This window comes from Hibiscus syriacus, unplaced genomic scaffold, assembly GCF_006381635.1.
Source record: "Hibiscus syriacus cultivar Baekdansim isolate YM2019G1 unplaced genomic scaffold, ASM638163v2 tig00110694_pilon, whole genome shotgun sequence".
NCBI lineage: Eukaryota > Viridiplantae > Streptophyta > Magnoliopsida > Malvales > Malvaceae > Hibiscus > Hibiscus syriacus.
The window spans coordinates 1,131,374-1,155,850 of NW_024062828.1; the positions used below are offsets into that span (position 1 = coordinate 1,131,374).

Below are 24,477 nucleotides of genomic sequence, written 5' to 3' on the forward strand. Positions count from 1 at the left end.
ACTCCATATTAACAAAAGTGGCTTGGTAAACTTCTTGGTTGCAACTTCGGTATTGTGTATCATTCCGACAAGGACAATGTTTCTATGAATGCTTTATCTCGCATTTCTTTTTCTCAATTCATGGCTTATTCTCGACAAGATTTTGGTACTATTGATAATCTTCGACTTGCTAATAAGAAACAACCCAAGTGTTTAAAGTCCAACAACAATTTTCTTGTGATCCTTCTACATTTTTGGAGTATGGTTTCAAGTTTTTTTTGGGATAGATGGTTTTGATCGATTCTCCTCTCGGACAACTTCTGTATGAGTTCCACTCGTCTTCTATTGGTGGTCATTCTAGCGTTCATCGTACTTTCACTGACTTGCTTCCAATTTTTGTTGGTCATACATATGTCATGATGTACATCACTTCGTAGCTGAGTGTCATACTTGTCAGCAAATGAAATTTTTGTCATCACCTCCATATGGATTACTTCAGCCAATTTTTTTTACATTATTTGGTTTTTGAAGGTATCTCAATGGGGATTTTAATAGATTTACCACCCTTGCAAGGTAAATCAATTATTATGGTGGTAATTGATAGCTTGTCCAAATATAACCAATTTATTGGTTTTACTCTCACTTTACTAGTCCAACCATGGCAAGTGCTTTTGTGTTGGAAGTAGTTCGACTTCATCGAATCCCAACGGAGATTGTCTCTGACCATTACAGCCACTTTATGACTGATTTTTTACGTGAGTTTCATCTTTTGCAAGGTACGACATTCATCATGAGTACAACATATCCGCAAATCGATGGCTAAATTTAAGCTCTAAACCATTGTTTGGAAATGTACCTTTGTTGCTATGTGTTTGACTGTCCTAGAACTTGCTCACTATAATCTTTGGATTAAGTTTGGGTACAATATGTCATTCTAAATGCTGACGCAAATAATCCCCTTTGAAGCTCTTTATGTACGTCCACCTCCAACTATTTCTCGTGATAAATTCGGCTGGGGTGGAGTTCTCATGACATTTGCATGGATAACTTACAGAGAATTGATTTTTGTTAGGGAGCCCTGGACAAAGACTCACTACAGCAAAAGTGTTCTGTAGCGGCATTTTTAGGGAAAACGTCACAAAGTTTAAGGATGTAGCAGCGTTTACAATCGAAACGCCAGAAAATGATATTTTAGTGGCATTTTTTCAACAAACGCCGTAATAGAGTTGTAATTTAGCGGCGTTTATAGCTCAAACGCCGGAATATAGTTGTTTATAGTGGCGTTTTTACAAAAAAAAATGCCGTAATAGATTAGTAATTTAGCTGCATTTTTATACAAACACCGCAATAGAGTTGTTTATAGTGGCGTTTGTGCTAAAAACGCCGCAATATGTTTGTCTACAGTGGCGCTTTTAGAAAAACGCTGCAAAAACATGTAAAATTGTGGTGTTTTTTTAAAAAATGCCGCCAAAGGGTCAATATATGCTCCATCCTTTTCTTCTGCCCAATCCCTAAAATCATTTCTACGCTTCTTCCCTAAAAGGGATTTCTCTGGTACTACAACAGCCCTCACCTATTTCCAGGGGACGTCTTCTTCTGTCTGTCCCAGCGACCAAATCGGCCCTCTCACCAGCGAACAGTTATCTCACGATTGCACGGTTTGATCCATTTTCTCACTACTGAACTTTTTCATTTATTCTTTGTTGGTATTTTGAAAATGGGGAAAACCCAGAAAGCTAACGTAATGGAGAAAAATAATAGCTTTCGAATAGGCAAAATAATAACTTTCAAATATCTATACATATTGTTTTACTGGTTTACTGCTTGGGAGCAGTGTTTTTCTACTTTCGTGGAGAAAAATAATAGCTTTCGAATAGGAAAAATAATAGCTTTTGAAAACGTGAACAAATGGTTGTGATACATATTGCAGGTGTTGCATTCAGTAAGAGAAATTCTCGTCGGAATGTCCACGTGGCGTCTTTGCTATGACGATGAATCAAATTATCGTTGGGAGGCTATCAGTCCGAACTTGCCATCGAAACTCGATGATGACCCGAAAGGCCCTCCTATTGCAAAATACCCTTCCATGGTCGATCTCCTAATTGAAGGTAATAATTAATCACTTAAAGTTTATGCCGTTATATTTTTATTTTGTACTCTAAAATTTCATAGATCGCTCACATGTAGGATGTTCAAAGCTTATTGAGAACAATGATGATAGAAGAGTGGATAAATACCAGATGTTTAGAACCGAAATTGGTAACTCTGTGTCGTTGAAAGAATCTTCAATTGCAAAAAATATATATATCCTAAATGAAGATGACATTGCCTCTACTGATACTCCAAGTAAAAGTTTCTATCTTCTATTTAATTGTTTTAATGTTTGATTCAGTTCCAAATCCGCCTCCGCCTCCAATCAAGTTTCATATTGTAGGTGTAAGTTTGTTATCTGTTTCAAGTGAAGCAGTGCAATGCGCACGAAGTCTTCTTGGTGAACCGGATGTAGGGGATTTATTTGGTGAAATGGATGAAGAGTTTTTCCATCTAGAGTTTACACAAAGGAAAAACTTAACGATGCGTCGTCAAACAAAGAAAACAACTTTCCTACGTCCTTTCCCCACGAAGGAGAACAATTAAATTCTAGTTAACAATATGGTGAAGACTTTTTATACAGCACTTTAATGTTTTTAAATTTTAATGTATTTTGTTGTTAAGTATTTTTATGTATAACTTATGTCTTAATTAAAATGTATGGTTGTTGGTAATTAGATAAAACTACATGATAACTTCTGGCTTAATTAAAATGTATGATTGTTGTTAAGTTTTATTAAAATGCCAATATGTAGTAGAGCAATGGAGGCATTTTTATAGAACTTTAAGCATATAGCGACGTTTGTTGTAAAAAATGCCGCAATAGAGTAGTAATATAGCAGTGTTTATAACAAAAACGTCGCAATAGAGTAGTAATATAACGGCGTTTATAGCTCAAACGCCGTAATAGAGTCGTAATATAGCGGCATTTATATCTCAAACGCCGCAATAGAGTAGTAATATAGCAGCGTTTATAGCTCAAATGCCGCAATAGAGTAGTAATATAGTGGCGTTTATAGCTCAAACTCTGCAATAGAGTCGTAATATAGCGGCGTTTATAGCTCAAATGCCGCAATATAATAGTAATATAGCGGCGTTTATAGCTCAAACGCCGTAATAGAGTAGTAATATAGCGGCGTTTATAGTTCAAATGTTGTAATAGGGTTAACATATAGTGGCGTTGTTTGATAAACGCCGCCAAAAATTTATAAATTTAGCAGGGCTTTGGTAAAAAATGGCACAAATAGGTCGGTCTTTAGTGGCGTTTTACAAGAAACGCCGCAAATGGGTCATACATTAGTGGTATTTTTTTGTAAACGTCGCAATTGATTTTAATAAATGTGGCATTTTTTATTTAAAAGCGTTGCAATTAGTTACACATCAGCGGCGTTTGTATTGTTAAACGTCGCAAAGTCAGTTTTAAAACTCCTGAAGCCCTAGCCATTTTTCCTTATTGATTTGTCTACGATTTGCCGATTACAATTTACCCAGAAAACACCAGCAGCCATCTCCTTCACTGCGTCGTGCCTTCTTCGTCTCTGGCGTCGTCGCATTTTGCCATACCCAAGTTAGGCTTTGTTTCTCTTCATTCGTAGACTACAATTCTCTCATTTTCCTAGATTTTTCCTTCCATTTTCTTGCTCCTTCAACCTCGTATCTTGCATTACCTCAGTGCATTTCTTTTCTTATTCTTAATTTTTTTTGTCAAGATTGCTCCTTCAGTGGTTGGGTTATAACTTGTTGGTCGTCAGCTTAGAGTTTTGAGCCTATTCTGCTAAGGATTTCAAATGAGAAGAAATCGGGAAACCATCGGTCTTTAACTGAGCTTGTATGATTGATCGTATGCTAATTCGGTACGGTTCCTTCGAATTCTACCCATTTTTCATGTTAATTCGGTATTTCTCGTATATTATGGATCTGTTACTGATTTGATGTTCCTGTGTTTTCTAAGAAATTGTAAATTAAAGCATCGATGTCCTTGAATTTTTTAAAATCTAGTTGTTGAATACTCTAAGCTAATGAAATCTGTACGAAATTTAGACTATTGAGTGACATGAGAAACCAGGAAACCCAATCAATTTGATTAATCAGTTTTCAGCTTTTATCGTTGAATCCTTGTTTTACATGTCAGTGTCATTTTGTGTTTACTTTGTTGTATAGGAGATTGAGCTCAACTTGTCAATTTAATTGATTCTTCATTAACAGCTTCCTGCAAAAATGTCCATTAAGCTCTAATCCTTGTTTGTTGATACACTATCACTAATGAGCAATAGTGTGGTCGAAAGTCTAAACTTGAATTTGGGTAGAACAAATTGGGTCGAAAGTCTAAGTGAATGTATGGATGAATTGGTTAGTGAGACTTGATAGATGTATATATCGTCTTTTCCTCATTAATGAAGAGGAGATAATTTCTTTCTTCATTTGATTAAGCCAGTTTCAGGATCTTATCTGTCTGCTGATATATGTTTTCTTCATCTGCACTCTCTTTGCCCCTCAATATTGTTAGTTTTAGCCAAATCAACTACAAGGATAAAACTGGTTAAGTATATGTTTTCTTCATTGGGTTAAGTACGTGTCCGTACCAAATCTATTGCTTATTTCTCGGAAGATACTTTGTCAATTCAGTTAATTTGGTCATTGGATTATAATAGATTCGACTCATATTATTCATATTGGATCCTCATAAATTCTGTGTGTGATTGGGGAGTGGTGTTGTATATTTAGCTGATATAATGACCTGATTGCAGGATCCTCAGAGAAAAAGTTGACATCGATGGAAGAAATCTCATCTCTGGACCTGAATACGTAAGTAATTTCTAATGTGTTGCCAATGATTTCTATTAATATTGTATGGGATTTATTATTTTTATATTTTGTGTAGCTTAATGAATTGCATCGGTGACATTGTTTGAGCATCTGCTTTTATACTGTGTGCTTTACTAAAGTATGAGTAGCATACTTGGTAAATATTTGGATCTTTTTTGTTACGAATGAGTTGGATGCTTCCATTCGAAGCTGGAAAATATCACCTTTTAACGACATGGTTAGTGACACAAGACGAGGGTCTTCTAAAATTTACATAAACTCTACTATGTTGGAACTGTGAAAGGATGGTTGGTTCATCTTGTTAGTTCATACTTCAGTTCCCTTAAATTGATGTCGACTTGTGTATTCAAATCTTAGGTCATGTTCAAGTTCTCACCCAAGGAAGTTTGTAATATGCTTCAAAAACAAAAATGTTTTCCATGAATTTTCTTTAGTAAAATTGTTTTTACATTTTTATAGTCAAAATTCTGTTTATATTTTTTAGTTTGATTTCCTTTTATGTCCTTAACGATCCCTAAATGGTTCTTGCTTATTTCAAAGACATGTCTTGTGTGTTGTACACAATAAATGGCTCTTAATTCAGTTCACTTCACTAGTGAAGACGTGTATTCGTGCTCACCTCTTTGGTTTAGGTTCTTTAAATCATTTAACGTATTAGCCCCCTTTTCCCTTATGATGATATGTAATCGTCGTTTATTTGCTACAGTATACTTGCTTTGCCCGCATGGTTGTCAGAATTTGCAAAAAAAAATACATGAATGTTTGCATTTATAGTCTTTAGTCACACTGAAAACTACTTTTCATGCTTTCCTTTATGTTTTCTTACCGGATGTATTTCTTTCATTGGAAGGAATCTTCATTCTATTTGTTTCTGAAATTATGTTATATTTTTTGTGAATGTTTGCATTTATACTGAAAGCTACTTATCATGATTTCCTATATGTTTTCTTACTAGATGGCTTCAGATTTGCTTCGCTTTTTGTATTATTTGTTCATTACGTAGTGCCATTTTTTACTTTGACCTTTCCTTTGACCTTCTAAAAACCTTAGTATTTCTTTTATTTTGTATCTTGTTTACATATTTCCCTTTTTTACTTTGTCTAAATGAAATATGTATCTTCTGTAGGTCCCTTTAGTTTGTCTCTTTTATTTTCTAGTCTAAGAATTGAAGCAAATCTTGTTCCTGAAAGTTCCTGAACCTCGAAAATAACTGTTGTTGTTAGAGTTTGATCGAGTTGCACAGGTATTAGTGACATGCATATATTATTATGATTCAGATTACTATATTAAGTGGTTCTGATTCGAATTCTCAAGTTCATGATAGATAAATACGAAGTGGCATTCAATGTTTAATTCTGGCCTTTACTTTAGAATTAAGCTTAAATGTAACTATTTATGCTCTCAGGAAAGCCTCTGTAAGGTTAGTTGTGGATCACCAAACATTTTTTGTTCTAGTTCTGGTTCTGGTTCATCGAAATAGCATCATAATAAACATTTTCCAGGTTTGTCCATGATACTCATTAAGTAAAGTATTTTTACGTTGCCTTAAGATTGTCAAGTCAAGTGAATTAAATTATTCTTGTTGTCGCATAGTTGACTAGGACTTAAGTGGGTTGTCCTTGGAATTCTAACTTCTAACAATCATAATTAATCACTGAGATATAATATGCATTTCACTGAGAAATTGTTGACTACGACATAAGTCGGTTGTCCTTTTATGTTATTCTTTTTCTTTATTTCTTCAACCTTTCGCTAATGAGTTAATTGGGTGTATATTTCGTTCTAAGTTCTTAATGCCTCTCTCGCTAACAATGAAACATGACTCTGTTTAGATGTAAATGCTACATTTCGATGAAACATATGGGTAAGTATTTAGTTCTATAGTATGCAGTTGTATATAATTCTCGTTATAATTTTTATAAATTAACTGAGATACACTTTCTCCCATAAAAAATTTATCAATTTAAAAGTTGTATAATTTAGGAGTGATTAGTTTTATACTATGCAAAATTATTATGCAGTAAATATGATAATTTAATGCTTTTGTTTATGTTCTAATTTTATCTATATTATTAGCAATTAACATTTGAAATTGAAACTCCAGAAATACGAAATGGATAAGAGTTGGATGGATTTCTCAAGGGTAAGCGTCGAATATCGAAATGGAGTCGAAAACTTTCTAAATTTAGCTTTTCTGAATGCAAGCCAAGAAAATATGATTCTTTTCCCTTGTAAGAATTGTGTGAACATTAATTGGCACATTTATGAAGTTGTGTACGAGCATCTAGTTGTTTTTGGATTTGTTCGGGGGTATAGAAAATGGATATTTCATGGAGAGTTTGTATCAGATAGATCTACTTCCACGAGTTACTCGACTTCTCATGCTCCTTCTCCCCATCCAACTTTTAGAGAAGATGACATGGAAAGGATGTTACGAGATGCATTTAATAAGCACAATCATCAGTCGTATGTTACAAAAAATTATTGTCAGGATGATGTTAATGATTTCATTGAGATTGGAAGAAGTGGATGTGATGAAGAGCCAAATGGAGAAGCGGAAAAGTTTTACAAGTTGTTGAATGAAATGAATGAACAACTTTATGAGGGGTCAAAGTTTTCAAAGCTTTCTTTCTGTATTCGTCTTTTCCACTTAAAATGCATGGGAGAGTGGACTGGTAACTCCTTTACGCAATTGTTGGAGTTACTAGGAGAAGTGTTTCCTTTTGTAAAAATCCCTCAATCGTGCAAAGATATGAAGAAAATGATCAAAGATTTGGGTCTTGGATATGACAAAATTCATAGTTGTCCGAATGATTGTATGTTATATTGGGGTGATCAAAAAAATCAGGAGTCTTGTCATGTATGCGAAAAATCTCGATGGTTGACTAGGGAGGCAGAAAATGTTACTGAGGATGAAGCTCAAGCATGATCAAGAAAGAAACCGGTCAAGATTCTGCGATATTTTCTTCTCATACCTAGGCTACAAAGATTGTTTATGTCCTCTAAGATTGCTGAGTCTATGAGGTGGCATCATAATGGCAGAACCGATGATGGATTATTACGGCATCCTGCGGATTCTTTAGCTTGGAAGTCATTTGACAACAAGTATCCAAGTTTTGTGAGAGATCCTCGAAATGTTAGGCTCGGTCTTGCAACTGATGGGTTTAATCCATTCAAACTCATGAGTACTTCGTATAGTACTTGGTCTGTTGTACTTGTTCCATACAATTTCTCCCTGGATTAGCATGAAACAATCATCTTTCATCTTATCCATGATAATCCCCGGCGAGAAAGGCCCCAAAAATGATATTGATATTTACATGCAGCCACTAATTGTAGAGTTGAAACAGTTATGGGAAGGGGTCGAAATGTACGATGTGTTGACGAAGGCGAACTTTAATTTGCGCGCTACTTTATTATGGACAATTAATGATTTTCCTGCGTATGCAAATTTATCTGGTTGGAGTACCAAAAGGCGTTATGCTTGTCCTTGTTGTGTAGAAGAAACATGTTCGAAGTGGTTGGTTAATGGAAAGAAGTTCTCTTATATGGGAAATCGTCGGTGGTTACATGATAATCATAGATTTAGATGTCAAAAGAATATGTTTGATGGTGATGAAGAGTTTTGAAATGCTCCTGACCAAACAATCGGCTCTGAAATATTCAGAATGTTGAAAATATTAATTTTACTTATGGAAAGATGAATTAACCAAGTAGTAAACGATCCAAAGAAAAAGGCAAAATAGGTCAATGAAGAGGTTGAAGTTGACAAACAAATTGATGATGAGTCTGATGAATGGGATGATCCAAATGAGGTAGAGTTGTGGAAAAAGAGGAGTATATTCTTCGAGTTGCCTTATTGGAAAAAGAAGATTTTGAGACATAATCTTGATGTAATGCATATTGAAAAGAATGTTTGTGAGAATATTATCTGGACCATTCTAAATGATGGCAGAAAATCTAAAGATAATCTTAAGAGTCGACTTGACTTAGTGGACATGGGAATTCGGCATGATCTTCATCCGCAATTACGTCCGAATGGAAGAAATTTCTTGCTGCCTTCTATTTTTTCTCTTTCGAAGAAAGAAAAAGAAGTGTTTTGCACGGTGTTGAAGGATATAAAAGTCTCATATGGGTATGCATCAAACATTTCTCGATGTGTCAGTGTTAAAGATTGAAGACTTTATGGTTTAAAGTCTCATGATTATCACATATTAATGCAAGATTTACTACCTGTAGTTGTTCGCGGTTGCATGTCGAGTAAGGTGACGTCTTGTATCATTGAACTTTCTAATATAATGAAAGTCATTTGTGGGAAAGTTCTAATGGTTGAAGAACTTGATAAACTACTAGATTGAGTCTTCTTGACTTTATACAACTTGGAGAAGATATTTTCGCCTTCATTCTTCACAATTATGGTGCATCTGCTAATTCATCTTCCTCACGAAGCAAGAGTTGGTGGTCCTGTTTTCTATCATGGATATACCTTATAGAGAGTTGTTAATTGAATTACACGTTTCAAATTACTACTAATTAGACCTTTGAATAAAATGTATTTACGAAGTATGTTGTTTTCTGTATAGGTTCTTGGGCAAGTTGAAGTCTTATTGTCGTAATAAGCGTTATCCGGAAGGATCAATTGCTAAAGGGTATTTGGCAAATGAATGTATGACATTTTTCTCTAGATATATGGAAGATGTTGAAACAAGATGGAATAGACCAAATCGAAATGATGTGTTAAGTACTGATGACTTACCTCAACATTATTTGTTTGGAAGTTATGGTCAACCATTAGGGAAAGTTAAAATTGCACACTTAGATGACACGTCTTGGGTACAAGCACATCGATATGTTCTTTTCCATCACGATTCAATATATCACTTTCACACGTAAGTGTTTCAGACTCAATCCTAATAAAATCTCTTTATCTTTTATATTTATCAATTTTTAACGACATAATATTCTTTATAGTGAGTTTAAAGAAGTATTGAGATCTCGAGCACGCTCCCGAAGATTAAATCAGCGAGAGCTACATAAGTTATTCACATAAACTTTTCATGAATGGTTAGGTCAGACGGTAAGCAACTAAATCTTATGGAACACTTATAAATAATATATGTCTTGCTTTTTATATCGACATCAATGCAAATTAATTCACCATTCATGTGTAATAGGTTTGGAGTGGGAGAGAAGTTAGTAAAGAAACTAAATGGCTTTCTCAAGGTCTGAATAGAATAGTTAAAAGATATAATGACTTCCTCATTAATGGGTTCAGGTTCCATACGAAATCTTGTGAAAGATTAAAGATGACACAAAATTGTGGAGTCGTAGTTACTTTATCAACTACAAGTTATGCTACTGTAAGGGACAATAATCCGCAGGATAGAGAGGTCGATTTTTATGGAAATCTTACAGACATTATTGAGTTAGATTAGTATGGAAAATGAAAGGTTATGTTGTTTCGATGTGACTGGGTTGATGTAAACAGATGTATAAAAAGAGATAAATTCGGGTTTTTAATGCTGAATTTCTCTCGATTAATTCACACGGGTCAACGTTTGATGGATAAACCATATGTATTTTCCTCTAGAGTGAAACAAGTATTTTATTGTCATGATCCAATGGATGACGGTTGGTATGTTGTGCTTCAAAATACTCCTAGAGACTTGATAGACATCGGGGATAGAAGTAGAGATGACATTGAAACAAGATCAGAATGTTTACCTCTACTACCACAAAACTTAGATGAAACTATCACTAATACAACACAATTTCAATGGGTTCGGGATGACGTTAATGAAGATATTTATGACAACTGACATTATATAAAAATGTTGTATGATTTTATATCTTCATTTATTTATTTATAATGTTATAACCTTTAACATGTTGTATTTCAATATATTCATTAATTAATTCATTTTTTATTACTCGTGTTTGTTTATTACAGATATCATGCCGAGGAGAAAAATAACTGATTTGCGGGTTGTTCGAACTTCTGAAGACCATGAAGAAAGAAATAACGAGGAATCGAATGCACCTAAGTCTTCCGAAGTTCCTGAAACTGTTGAAGAAGAAGTAGAAATTCAAAGTAATCTTTGAAACTTTATTTACTACTTTGTTCATTTTCGAAACTGGCATTTAATAATTTCTTATATAGTTAAAAATACTGGAACGCGCAAGACTCGAGGACATACAACTTTGAAGGAATTATACTAACTTCCTCCTGGGCATAGTGTAAAAGTTTCAAGAAACGATGTCGGTCAACCTATTGGCCCAGAAGCACATCTTCTAGCAGGTTACTTAGGCATAGTTGGACGTAATGCGAATCTGTTACCGATAAATTATGAGTCATGGCGCCAAATGCCTAACAGTAACAAAAATCAAGCATTGGATTTTGTTAAGGTAATAATGTCATTATAATAGATACTCTATAGAAATTCAATACTAATTTATACTTACGGTGCACACTTATTTGTTATATAGGAGAAATTTTCTTTAGAGGTCTCTGATGATTATATGAAGTAAGCGTTAGGGAAGAGATTGAGGGACAACAAGAGCTCCTTAAAGAAGAAATACTTCAAGAATGATCTCAGCCTTGAAGAGAAGTTGCACACAGTCCCACCAGGAATGCTCAGGTTGTAGGACCGAGATCATGTTGGTGTTGCTAGCAGGCAACAACAAAAGTTTACGCACACGGCTGGATCGAAGAGCTTTGCTTGTATAGCTAATGAGGAGGTATTATAGATTATTGAAATAGTTTTTTGTATTTCATGTACATACTAACTCATATGTAATTATATTATGGTACATTGTAGGAAAATACATCCAGTTCTAAAGTTGGTTGAATCCAACTCCTCAACATGACACATACGAAGAATGATGGCACTCCTATGACTGCTGACGCTGCAGAAATTATGGTACGTTTATTGGGTAAATGTTTTAAATTTACCTGACTTTATTTATATTTGTACCATGATATTTTTTATTTTAATTAATTATTCACTTTATTATTAGGAAAAATTGAGGGAGAAAAAGGCGGAGCATCATGCTACTGCTTCTAGTCAAGGTATTGTTAATGATGATGACATTGAAAACCAAGCTATTAATAACGTTTTGGGTCCTGAAAGATATGGTTGGGTGCATTGTCAAGGATCATTCGTTACTCCCACCAAATATTTTGGATTCAGTTCATCACAGTACACGTCATCACAGTCTCGATCTTCCCAATTAGAAGTTAGTCGTTTAAAAGAAAAGTTGGCTGAGATGGATCAACAAATGGCTAACTTGAAAGCGGAAATAAAGTAAGGGAAGCAGAGACCAGCAGCGAAAGCACAGAGAGAAGCAGCGGCATCATAGAGAGAAACAGCGGCATCACAGAGAGAAGCAGCGGTAGCACAGAGAGAAGCAGCGACAGCATAGAGAGAAGAAACATATCAGCAGAGATGTGAAGAATTTGAAAAACGACTCAATGATATGATCCTAATGATACAGAAAACGCAACCTCAGAATCCACCTTCGTAGTCTCATTTATGTTATGAGCATTCTGTTAATATTACTAAACCGTGTTTAACTGAACTTATATTACGTTAATGAAAACTTTTTTTATTATATTGGATTTGATGTTGCTTGTTATGGATATATAGTTTAATGTTATTGTTATTTTGTTTGTTGGATAATGAAACAGGTTGAAATAACAGATTTGGGATAATCGAATATAATTTTTAAATTGGTTAAATTCTGAGTTATTTAGCGGTGTTTGTAACAAAAAACGCCGTAATATATCAAACATTTAGCGGTATTTGTAACCTAAAAACGCTGTTATATACCGAAAAACGCAGCGAAAGCTCAAACACCTATTGCGGCGTTTGTGAGAAAAATGCAGCTAAATCTCAAAACTTATTACGGCGTTTGCAATAAAAATGCCGCTAAATCTCAACAACTATTACGGCGTTTGTGGGAAAAACGCCGCTAAACATCACCACCTATTGCGGTGTTTTTATTACAAACGCCGCTAAATATCAACATCTATTACGGCGTTTGTAATATAAACGCCGCTATATATCGTAACCTATTACGGCATTTTTTTTTCACAAACGCCGCAAACTTTAGCAGCGCTATTTTCAGCGACGCTTTTTGCGGCGTTTGTCATAACACCGCATGTGTTTTTAGCGGCGCTTTAAAACGCCGCGATAGGTAAAAAACGCCGCTAAAAGCTAGTTTTGCTGTAGTGACTTGGCTATCCCATTACTATTAACCATTGTTTCTTACACTTTTTGGGATGTTCAAATGGTTGATTAGGTCACCGATTAAACCAAATTTGTCAAAACTAAAGTAATTACACTTTTTTTTATTTTTAATCGTTAATCGAACCAAACAATATTCGATTAATTCGATCAGTGACTGAATTAATCGAAATTTTAAAAAAATAGTTAGATTAATTTGAGTTTAATAGAAATTTTTTATTTTGGTTTAAATTTAATTAGGACTTCGAAATTTAATAAGTATAAAGTGTAACACCCTCGACCTGATCTAGTTGTAAACTGAATCGGAGATGTAATCGAAAGTCTAAATAGAAACCAATTCAATCATTCAAACATCTAACATATCACACATTCATATACATGTCATAACATACTAAGACCATCATTATTGAACATTTTTAGACTTGATTATTTATTAAAGATCAAATTGTAATTTTTTAAAAGTTTAAGGATTAAAGAGTTAATATAAAAATTATAAGTGTGATTTAAGACATTCATTTTTCATATATATTTATACATTAATCAATTTTCCATCAAAAAATATGAATTAAAAAAAGGCGACTGAATCAGACATCAAACGACAAAGTTATGAATGAAGTATTAAAATGCATAGTTTCAAAGTTTAGGTCCTAATATCGGTACCAGATTATTGGTATCGATACTGATCAAGTGTATCGATACTAAAAACACATTATGGATCACCATTATCGATACTAAAGGTTGGATATCGATACTAAAACCCCTAGAACCTTGAAATCAACTTTCTTAAGCACTAGGACACCCAAAATAACTTACCACTTCACCTAGAAGTTCAAATTATCAATATTAAACATTAAATTATACTCAACATGCACTTGTTAACCAATCACACATCCATATGCATGATTTTATATGTTCTTAACTTGTTGCTAATCATATTTATGCAACTTACATTGCATTTTAAATATCAAATCATCATTAAACATGATCATATCCTAAACACCATCAAAATGAACCTTTTTATCATATGTAATCATCCAAACCAAATCAACACATCAAAAAACATATGATCGTCATATCATCATGATTGTGTTCATTCAAAGAATTTCCAATTTAACATGTCAACCTTAACATACTTATATATACCGAAAACATGCATAATTAAACTAGGGTGACATATGAATATATTTACAACACTTTTATACATCAAAATGCATATGCCACCATCTAGGAGTGTAAACAAAACATCATTTACATTGGTTTGGAAATAAATGAATTGCAACCCCTAGATAAAATCACGAACTACCGAGCTTAATTTTTTTCCTAAAATGTTAAACCAAAGATGTGTAAGCTTATTTAGCTTAATGACGTAGTATCAAAGCAAAGTAAATCTTCATGACATAAAAACATATTCATAACAAACTTAATGACAATTAACACATAATAAGCATATCATAACATTCAACTTCTAGCAAGAACTTATATCATAGAATCATAATTTAGCCCATTGAATTTATAAGTAGATATGGATACATGAATCCCCTACACATCGCCAAATAACCGAGAATGGTCTCCCTCTAACATCGTTAATGACCAATAACATCTCTCCAACATTGCCAAATATGGATCGTAATCCAAACCCCGACATGAGCTCAAATGGACTCAATGGCATGCCAATTGTACCAAAACTAAACTTATCATCCAAGGGCAATATGTATTTTTAACTTATCATAATTATATCTTAACTTGGCTTGCCAAGTGAGCCTTAGCTCATTTACACACATAAATTGTTTTTAAACATGCTTTCAAATCATATTTTTCTTATATTTCATACTTAAAAATTACATAGAAGTTAAATTTTCAATTTTTCATATGCAAGTCAAAGATAAATTAACATACCATAATATATCATCACAAAATAAACCATGGAATATTCACATATACTTACCATACTTTACCTTAATGTTTTCATTACCATTCATTGCTCTATATTATCCCAAAACTTACCATATGAATTCACAAGTTAGAATGGTTATCGAAATTAACTTAGAGTGACATCAAGTCACCTATAAATGCAACTACACTCACCGATTACTTCGAATTCACGGAGTGTCTCAAATTACAATTGCACTACCTGAGACCTTTGGTTTTCCTTTTTTACTGGAGGTTCCTTCAATCAATTCTTGGAGACATGAAAACAAACATATGTTTTATCAATTCAAATAACAAGAATACAAATGATCAAACTTATAAAAAAATGGCATAGGAACCTTAACTTTAATGAATTAGTCTTTGATGTTCCAAAGCCCCAAAAATAATGGAAAATTACCATTAAACTTAGATTCACTTAGATTATAAAGTAGGACCTCTAAATTAAATAAGGTTCATGGCTCAATAGCACATAGGCTCTAAACTTAAAAAAAAATGGTACCAAATGAAAGATAAGAGCAATAGCTTACTAAATATGTGATTGGAATTAAATTCTAATAGCTAGATTGAGAGGATTTGTCTTGGAAAGATATGAAGGCTTAAGGTGCTTCTTTAATTGTGGAAATAGTAAGGAAGAAGATGAAGTAAAATAATTTTCTCTCTCCTCCTTGCCTTAGACGTGAAACACACCCAAAATGTACCAATTTTCTATTTTTTTCTAAATAAAAAATTCACTCAAAAATAGTATCTAATGACACCTAAGAAGATAAATCATCATCTTTTGGATTTGGGTAAATTAAGGCCTTAGTCCTTGAACAAAAACATGCAAATGAATGGGTCTTTATCTTTTACTTACATTCCAAGATACAAATATCTCAATTCTAGCATTTTTGTCCTTTTTCATGAAAATTCAAAATTAACCTAATTACTTTAAGGATTATCCATAGATTATATTTAATGGTATAAAGGATAAATTTTGAATATCAAAAAAAATAAATTCTGATAATCGGAAGTCGAACAATTAGTAGACCGATTTTAAGGGTGTTATAATTCTCCCCAAAAAAGGTTCGTCCTCAAATTTATCAGAAGTGAAGAGCTGATGATATTGTTCCCATATCTTATCTTCCGAAGTTCCTTGGTTTCTCGGCTAAGATTTGTATAAATTTTGATAATCAGAAGTCGGACAATTACTAGACCGGTTTTAAGGGTGTTATAATTCTCCATAGAACTTTGATTAAAGGAATCTTTTTATTATGAAGTTCCTTGGTTTCTCGGGTTGAATCACATGAGATAGATCTAAGTGGTACTTTCGAAGCACTGATATGTGAAATAAATTATGTATTCTACTGAGTTCTTCAGGAAGAGTCAATCGATAAGCCACAAGGCCTACCTTTTCAACTACTTCAAATTCTCAATAAAGCTGGTACTGAGCTTTCCATTTCGTCCAAATCGGAAGATTTTCTTCCATGGAGATATGTTTAAAAATGTTTTTTTTCCACAAAATATTGTATAACTTTTTTGTTTCAAATTAGCATAAGACTTTTGCCTATCAAAATAAGCTTTAAGCTTTTAATGGATCAAAGCAACTTTCTCTTCGATTTTTCAAAGTAAATCGAGGCCTAAGGACTTGTTCTCTCCCAATTCAGACAAACATATAGGTGTACAATACTTCTGCCCATATAAGGCTTCAAATGAAGTCATCTGAATCCAAGCTTGATAACTATTATTGTATGCAAACTCGACCAAAGGTAAATATTTTTCCCATCTGCCTTCAAAATCGATCACACAAGCTCTAAGCATATCCTCCAAAGTTTGAATAACTCTTTCTGACTGACCATCGGTTTGTGGATTGAAAGGTGTACTAAGTTGTACTTGAGTGCCGCTTCTTGCAAAGACTTCAAAAAATGGGATGCAAATCGTGGACCTCGATCAGAAATAATGGACTTAAGTACACCATGAATGTACAAGTTAACTAACTTAGAGGGACTGAAATCTACACGAACTGGGAGAAAATGAGTTGATTTGGTAAATCTATCAACGATCACCCAGATTATATCATTCTTTCTCAAGGATAAGGGAAGACCACTCACAAAATCTAGGGTGATTCGGTTCTATTTCCATTGAGGTAATTCAATTGGCTGAAGAAGTCCTAATGGAACTTGATGCTAGGCTTTAACTTGATGCTAGGCTTTAACTTTATGACAAGTCAAGCACTTAGAAATGAATTATACAATAGCCTTTTTCATACCTGGCCACCAATAGAGTTTTCAGAGATCTTTACACATTTTAACAGATCCAGGATGAAGTGAAAATAAGCTACTATGAGCTTCTTGGAGAATGTCTGACTTAAGTCTATCATTATAAGGCACACAAATTTTATTTCAAAAACAAAGTAGTCCATCAGTGTTAAGTGAATAATCGGAGTAGGGATTACTTTGAATCCTTTCAAGAATAGATCAATCTGATTGTTGCAATTGACAGATTCTTGAAATAATGGTGGAGTGAACTCAAACTTTATCCAAAAGACATATATTCATTTGAAGCCTGAAATGAGCATTAATAGCATTTGAGGCTATAACACAAAAATTTATAGTTAAATTAGAAATAAGTATATGGATTTAAAGACTTAGAATTGCATATTACCATTTGAAAATTTGTGACTGAGCGCATCAGCTATAACATTTACCTTATTGATGAGGTAATCAATAACAAGATCGTAATATTTCAAGAGTTCCATCCAACATCTTTGACAAAGATTAGATCTTTTTGAGTTAACAAGTACTTCAGGCTTTTATGATTGGTAAAGAGATAACGTTTCTCTCCATAAAGATAATGTCTCAATATCTTTAATGTAAACACAGTAGTTGCAAGCTCAAGATCATGCGTCGGATAGTTAAGTTCATGTGGTTTAAGCTGAAGAGAAGCGTAGGCTACAAATTTACCTTCTCATATCAAAACACATCCCAAACCTTGATGAGAAGCATCATTGAATACGGTGAAATCCTTACCTAATTCAGGTTAGTTTAAAACTGGGGCATTAGCGATAATATACTTGAGTTGGTCGAAGCTCTGTTATTGATGCTCTGACCACTCGAATGAGTAGCTTGGTTAAGGTAGAAGCTATCATTGAGAATCCCTTAACGAATCTCCTATAATAGCCTTCTAACCCTAGAAAACTTCTAACTTCATTAACATTCTTTGGAGGATTCCATTTGGTGATTGCTTGAATCTTTGTCAGATCAACTTGGATTATAGCTGAAGATACAATATGACCAAGAAATGAAACTTCTGAAAGCCATAATTCACATTTACTAAACTTAGTAAACAATTGCTTGTCTCGAAGTTTCAGAAGTACAACTCAGAGGTACTGATCATGATCAACTTTAGTTTTTGAATATATTAGAATATCGTCAATGAAAAAAATGACAAGCTTATCGAGGTAGGGTTGAAATACTCGATTCATTAGATCTATAATGGTTGTTGGAGCACTTGTAAGCCCGAAAGGCATCACTAGGAATTCATAATGGTCATACCGAGTTCGAAAGGTTGTGTTTGGAACATCAGAGTCTTTTACTTTCATCTGATAGTAACTTGATCGTAGATCGATCTTTGAAAATACTGAATCACCTTTAAGTTGGTCAAATAGATCATCCATTCTTGCCAGGGATACTTATTCTTGATCGTGAGCTTATTAAGTTCACGATAATCGATACAAAGCCTCATCGATCCATCTTTATTCTTCACAAAGAGAATTATAGCTTGGGAGATAAAACCATGAGCAGAATATGGAATCGAAGTAGATTAGGATTGTTTCATGGTGTTCATGAATTGTTGAAACATTTCGATCATGCTTTCAAAATATGTCGCCTGAGCAGGATGAATCGGAGGAACGTTCTGATTATTTTGTGAAATATGGGGGTTAGGCATGGTTTGTTCCTCTTCATTGGAGGAGTCAATAAATATTTCGAGATCTTAAAAACCTAAAAGATCATCAAACATATTGATAACTAAAATAGATAAATAAGGGATCATATTAGTTGCAAGTCACGTATATCAAACAGAATTTAACTATTAGGTGGCATATGCAAAACATAATCATGCAACATATATTAGTCCTAGAATCGACCAAACCTAGGCTTTGATACCAAAATGTAACACCCTCGACACGTTTAGTTGTAAACGGAATCGAAATTGTAATCGAAAGTTTAAATATAAATCAATTTAATCATTCAAACATCTAACATATCACACATTCATATTCATGTCAAAACATACTAAAACCATCATTATTGAACATTTTTAGAGGTGATTATTTATTAACGACCAAATTATAATTTTTTAAAAGTTTAGGGACTAAAGAGTAAATATAAAAATTATAAGGATGATTTAAGACATTCATTTTTCATATATATTTATGAATTAATCAATTTTTTATCCAAAAATATTAAGTTAAAAAAATGGCGACTGAATCGGACATCAAATGACAAAGTTATGAATGAAGGACTAAAATGCAAAGTTTCAAAGTTTAGGTCCCAGTATCGATACCGAGCACTTGTATCAATACTAAAAACATATTATGAATCACCGGTATCGATGCTAACGGTAGGGTATCGATACTAAAACCCCTGGAACTTTAAAATCAACTTTCTTAAACATTAGAACACCCCTCAATCAATTACCACTTCACATAGAAGTTCAAATTATCAATATTAAAAATCAAATTACACTCAATAGGCACTTGTTACCTAACACACAACCATATGCATGATTCTATATGTTCCTAACTTGTTACTAATCATATCTATGCAACTTACTTTACATTTTAGATACCAAATCATCATTAAACATGATCATATCCTAAACACCACCAAAATGAACCTATTTATCATATGTAATCATCCAAACCAATTCAACAAATCAAAACATACCATTATGATCATGTTCATTCAAAGCATTTCCAATTTAACATGTCATCCTTAACATACTTATATATAGCCAAAACATGCATAATTAAGCTAGGATGACATACGAATATATTTACAACACTTTTACTCATCAAAATGCATATGCCGCCATCTAGGAGAGTAAACCAAACATCATTTACATTTGTTTGGAAATAAGTGACTTCTAACCCCTGGATACGATTACGAATTATCGAGCTTGATTTTTTCTTAAAATGTTAAACCAAATACGTGTAAGCTTATTTAACTTAGTGAGGTAGTATCAATGCAAAGTAAATCTTCATGACATAAAAACATATTCATAACAAACTTGAATGACAATTAACACGTAATAGGCATATCATAACATGCAACTTATAGAAAGAACTTATATCATAGAACCATAATTTAGGCCATTGGATTTATAAGTAGATATGGATACACGAATCCCCTACACATCGCCAAATAACCGAGAATGGTCTCCTTCTAACATCACCAATGAACAATAACATCCCTCCAACATTGCCAAATATGGATCGTAATCCATGGATCGTAATCCAAACCCTGACATCAGCTCAAATAGACTCTATGGCATGCTAATTGTACCCAAACTAAACTTATCATCCAAAGGCACTATTTATTTTTAAGTTATCATAATCATATCTTAACTTGGCTTACCAAGTGAGCCTTAGCTCGTATACACATATAACTTGCTTTTAAACATGCTTTCGTATCATATTTTTCCTTTATTTCATACTTACAAATTACATAGAAGTTAAATTTTCAATTTTTAAGGCTTGCTTATTATCCATGTCAAAGAACAACTAAAATATCATCATATATCATCACAAAACATACCACGAAATACTCCCATATACTTATCATACTTTACCTTAATGTTTTTATTGCCATTCATTGCTCTCTATTAGCCCAAAACTTACCATATGGATTCAAAAGTTAGAATGGTTATCGAAATTAACTTAGAGTGATACCGAGTCACCCATAATGCAACTAGGCTCACCGATTACTTTGAATTCACGGAGTGTCCCGAATTCCAATTCCACTACCTGGGACCTTTATTTCCTTTTTGATTGGAGGTTCCTTCAATCAATTCTTGGATACATGAAAACAAACATATGATCTACCAATTCAAATGACAAGAATAAAAAGTATCAAACTTATAAAAAAATGACATGGGAAACTTAACTTTAATGAATTAGGCTTTGATTCCAAAGCCCAAAAATCATGGAAAAATTACCATGAAACTTAGATTCACTTAAATTATAAAAAAAAATCTTTAAATTAAATAAACCCTCATTTGGAGGTTTATGGCTCAAGAACACAAACTCTAAACTTAACAAAATTGGTACCAAATGAAAGATAAGAGCAAGAACTTACCAAATATGTGATTGGAATTAAATTCTAATTGCTAGATTGAGAGGATTTGTCTTGGAAAGATATAAAAGTTTAAAGTGATTCTTTAATGGTGGAAATTGTGAGGAAGAACACGAAGTAAAAGAATTTTCTCTCTCCTCCATGTCTTACACGTGAAACACACCCAAAATGTATAATTTTCTATTTTTCTAAATAAAAAATTCAGTCAAAAATAGCATCAAATGACACTTAAGGAGATGAATCATCATCTTTTGGATCTGGGTAAATTAAGGCCTTAGTCCTTGAACAAAAAGATGCAAATGAATGGGTCTTTATCTTTTACTTACATTCCAAGTTATAAATATCTCAATTCTAGCATTTTGGTCCTTTTTCATGAAAATTCAAAATTAACCTAATTACTTTAAGGATTATCCATAGATTATACTTAATGGTCCAAAGGATAAATTTTGAATACGAAAAAATAAATTCTGATCATCGGAAGTCGAACAATTACTAGACCAATTTTAGGGTTGTTACATAGTGGTTAACTCTTAATTCTCAATGGATTTGAGCTTAAAATATGTATTTAATATATATAATATATTAATTATTAATATTTTCAGTTAATTCGATTAATTAACCGATTTTGAATCGAATTAACTGTTAGCTGAATATTAAAGAAAATTAACCATTCTCCAATCGAATTAATTTCGGTGGCTCACTATTTAATCAAACTAATTCAATTCAATTGATCAGTTTGGTTTAAACCAAAGAGTTAACACCAAACGCTTTCTTCTCGCTAAACAAATAGTAAATGCTTGTGCCTGATTTTGATTAGAGGTTTTGTAATTTCAGGATCTTTTTCGCATCAGATTAGTTTTTACAATTTTAGCATTGTGATTTCAAACAAACAAGATAAGTTCGCCTTAGTTTTTTCTTTTCTAATTCTAACATTGTCTGATTTTTAAAATTGAATTTTCTTGTTCTTTCATTTGTTAGTAGTGAGAGTTTTGGCTTTGAAAGTTTTAAATAATTTTTTCAGTTTTAGTTGATGCTGAAGATATTCTTTCAACAAAAAGGATTGTAATCGGAAAAGGTGTTCATTGTCCATTTTTGATTAAATTAATCGATCAAATCAAAATATAACTCAGTTAATTAGATGTTAGATCCATTAACGATTAAGAAAATTTTTAAAATTCAGTTATGGGTTAATTTGGTTCAAAATCAATTAATAAATCGAATTAACCGAAAATATTAAATATTTAATACATTATATATGTTGGGATATGATCTTATTACACAATGTAAAACTCTTTTAGTTTTACACAGATTTAGGATCGTGAAAATATATGATTGAGATTAACAGTGGGAAATGAGAAGAAATTCAATGGGAAAAAACAAAGAGTTGATCTCAATCATCTATTTTCATTCAATCAATGATCCTAAATCTATGTAAAGAGTTTTATATTGTATAGGTGGATCCTAACCCATATATATTACACATATATTTTAAGTTTAAACATGTTAAGAATTATGTCCAACTATTTTTTAATCAAACTAGACCTAAACTTTCAATACCCAATCAAATATTAATAAAATGAAAAAATTACCTCTATTAAACTTAAATTAATCTAAAAAATATCTTACAAACAAATTTGATTAATTCGACCACCGAGTGAATTAACCTTACTTTGTTTGACTCAATTAATTGTTTTCAAAAAAAATTAATTCAATTAATAATTAAAGAAAAAATCCGATTAATTTGATTTGATTAGTGACTGAATTAACCGTTGAAAAACCTTATATAAGGAAAAGAGGTAGTGAATTAGAATGAAGATTAAGAACGAGTTGGCAAGAGTTTTAATGGTTTGTAAAAATATTTCTACATGATATTATGCTTTTATTTAGGGATCATAGGTGATATAATGGAAAGGATATACCTTATACTTTCTCATCTTTACATTATTAATTGCATCTATCATCATTTTAATTGGTCTCTAAACTTTTAAATATTTTAATTTCATTTCTAAACTACGACTATAATTCTAAAATAATCCTCAAATTTTTTAACACTTTAGTTTCATCCCTAAACTATGACCTCTATTCTCAATTAGTCCCCAAACTTTTTTATCATTCTAATTTTAAAACTATATGTATATATTAATCACATCCATTGTTAATAAAATCATTAGGTCAAGTTATATTATTATATGTTTGAAAAGAAAAACAAATCTAGGTTAAACTATGGTTGAAACTAATTGTATATTACGATGAATTTAGGGATGAAATTAAAAGATTCAAAAGCTTAGGGATCAATTTAGAAAGATGATCATAAATTATAGATGAAATTAGAATGTTCAAAGTTTAAGGGCTAATTTAGAATGAGATTCATTGTTTAAGGATAAAATTGGAATATTCAAAAGTTTAAGGATCAATTTAAAATAAGGATTATAGTTTGGGGACATATGATGCAATAAAATCTTATTTTTTATCATAAAAATTAAGAGTTAATTGCATCATATGCCTTCAAACTATGATCATCTTTCTAAATGGATCCTTTAACTTTTAAATGTTCTAATTTCATCCCTAAATTATGATTATCATTCTAAATTTATCCTCAAACCTTTTCAACATTTCAATTTCATCTCAAATTATATGTATATACTAATCACATTCCATTTTAATAAAATTGTTAGGCCAAACTATATATTATATTTTTTTGAAAAAAAATAACATTTAGGCTAAACTATGATTAAAACTAATTACATATTTGGATGAATATAGGGATAAAATTAAAAGATTTAAATGTTTTGGGACCAATTTAGAATGAGGGTCATAGTTTAAGGATGAAATCAGAATGTTCACAATTTTAAGGACTAATTTAGAATTGAGTATAATAGTTTGAGGATGAAATTTGAATATTAAAGTTTAGGGACTAATTAAAAATGTAGATCATAGTTTAGGGACATATAATGCAATTAACTCAAAAAATAATAAAGATATAAAAATTTTATTTTATACATTTCCAAGCTCAGGCTAAACAATTTTCATTAGTTTCATATAGGCCCAAAACATGTTACCCAACCCAAAATTTA

The 24,477-nt window shown here is 32.4% G+C and overlaps 1 long non-coding RNA gene across 1 annotated transcript; it reads left to right on the plus strand.

The window, feature by feature from the left end:
• The first annotated feature begins 11,596 nt into the window (after positions 1–11,596).
• Positions 11,597–11,929, plus strand: LOC120138545. The gene is made up of 3 exons (XR_005517550.1): positions 11,597–11,634; positions 11,715–11,816; positions 11,914–11,929. It is a non-coding gene; the product is annotated as an uncharacterized LOC120138545 (long non-coding RNA).
• Positions 11,930–24,477: the final 12,548 nt, after the last annotated feature.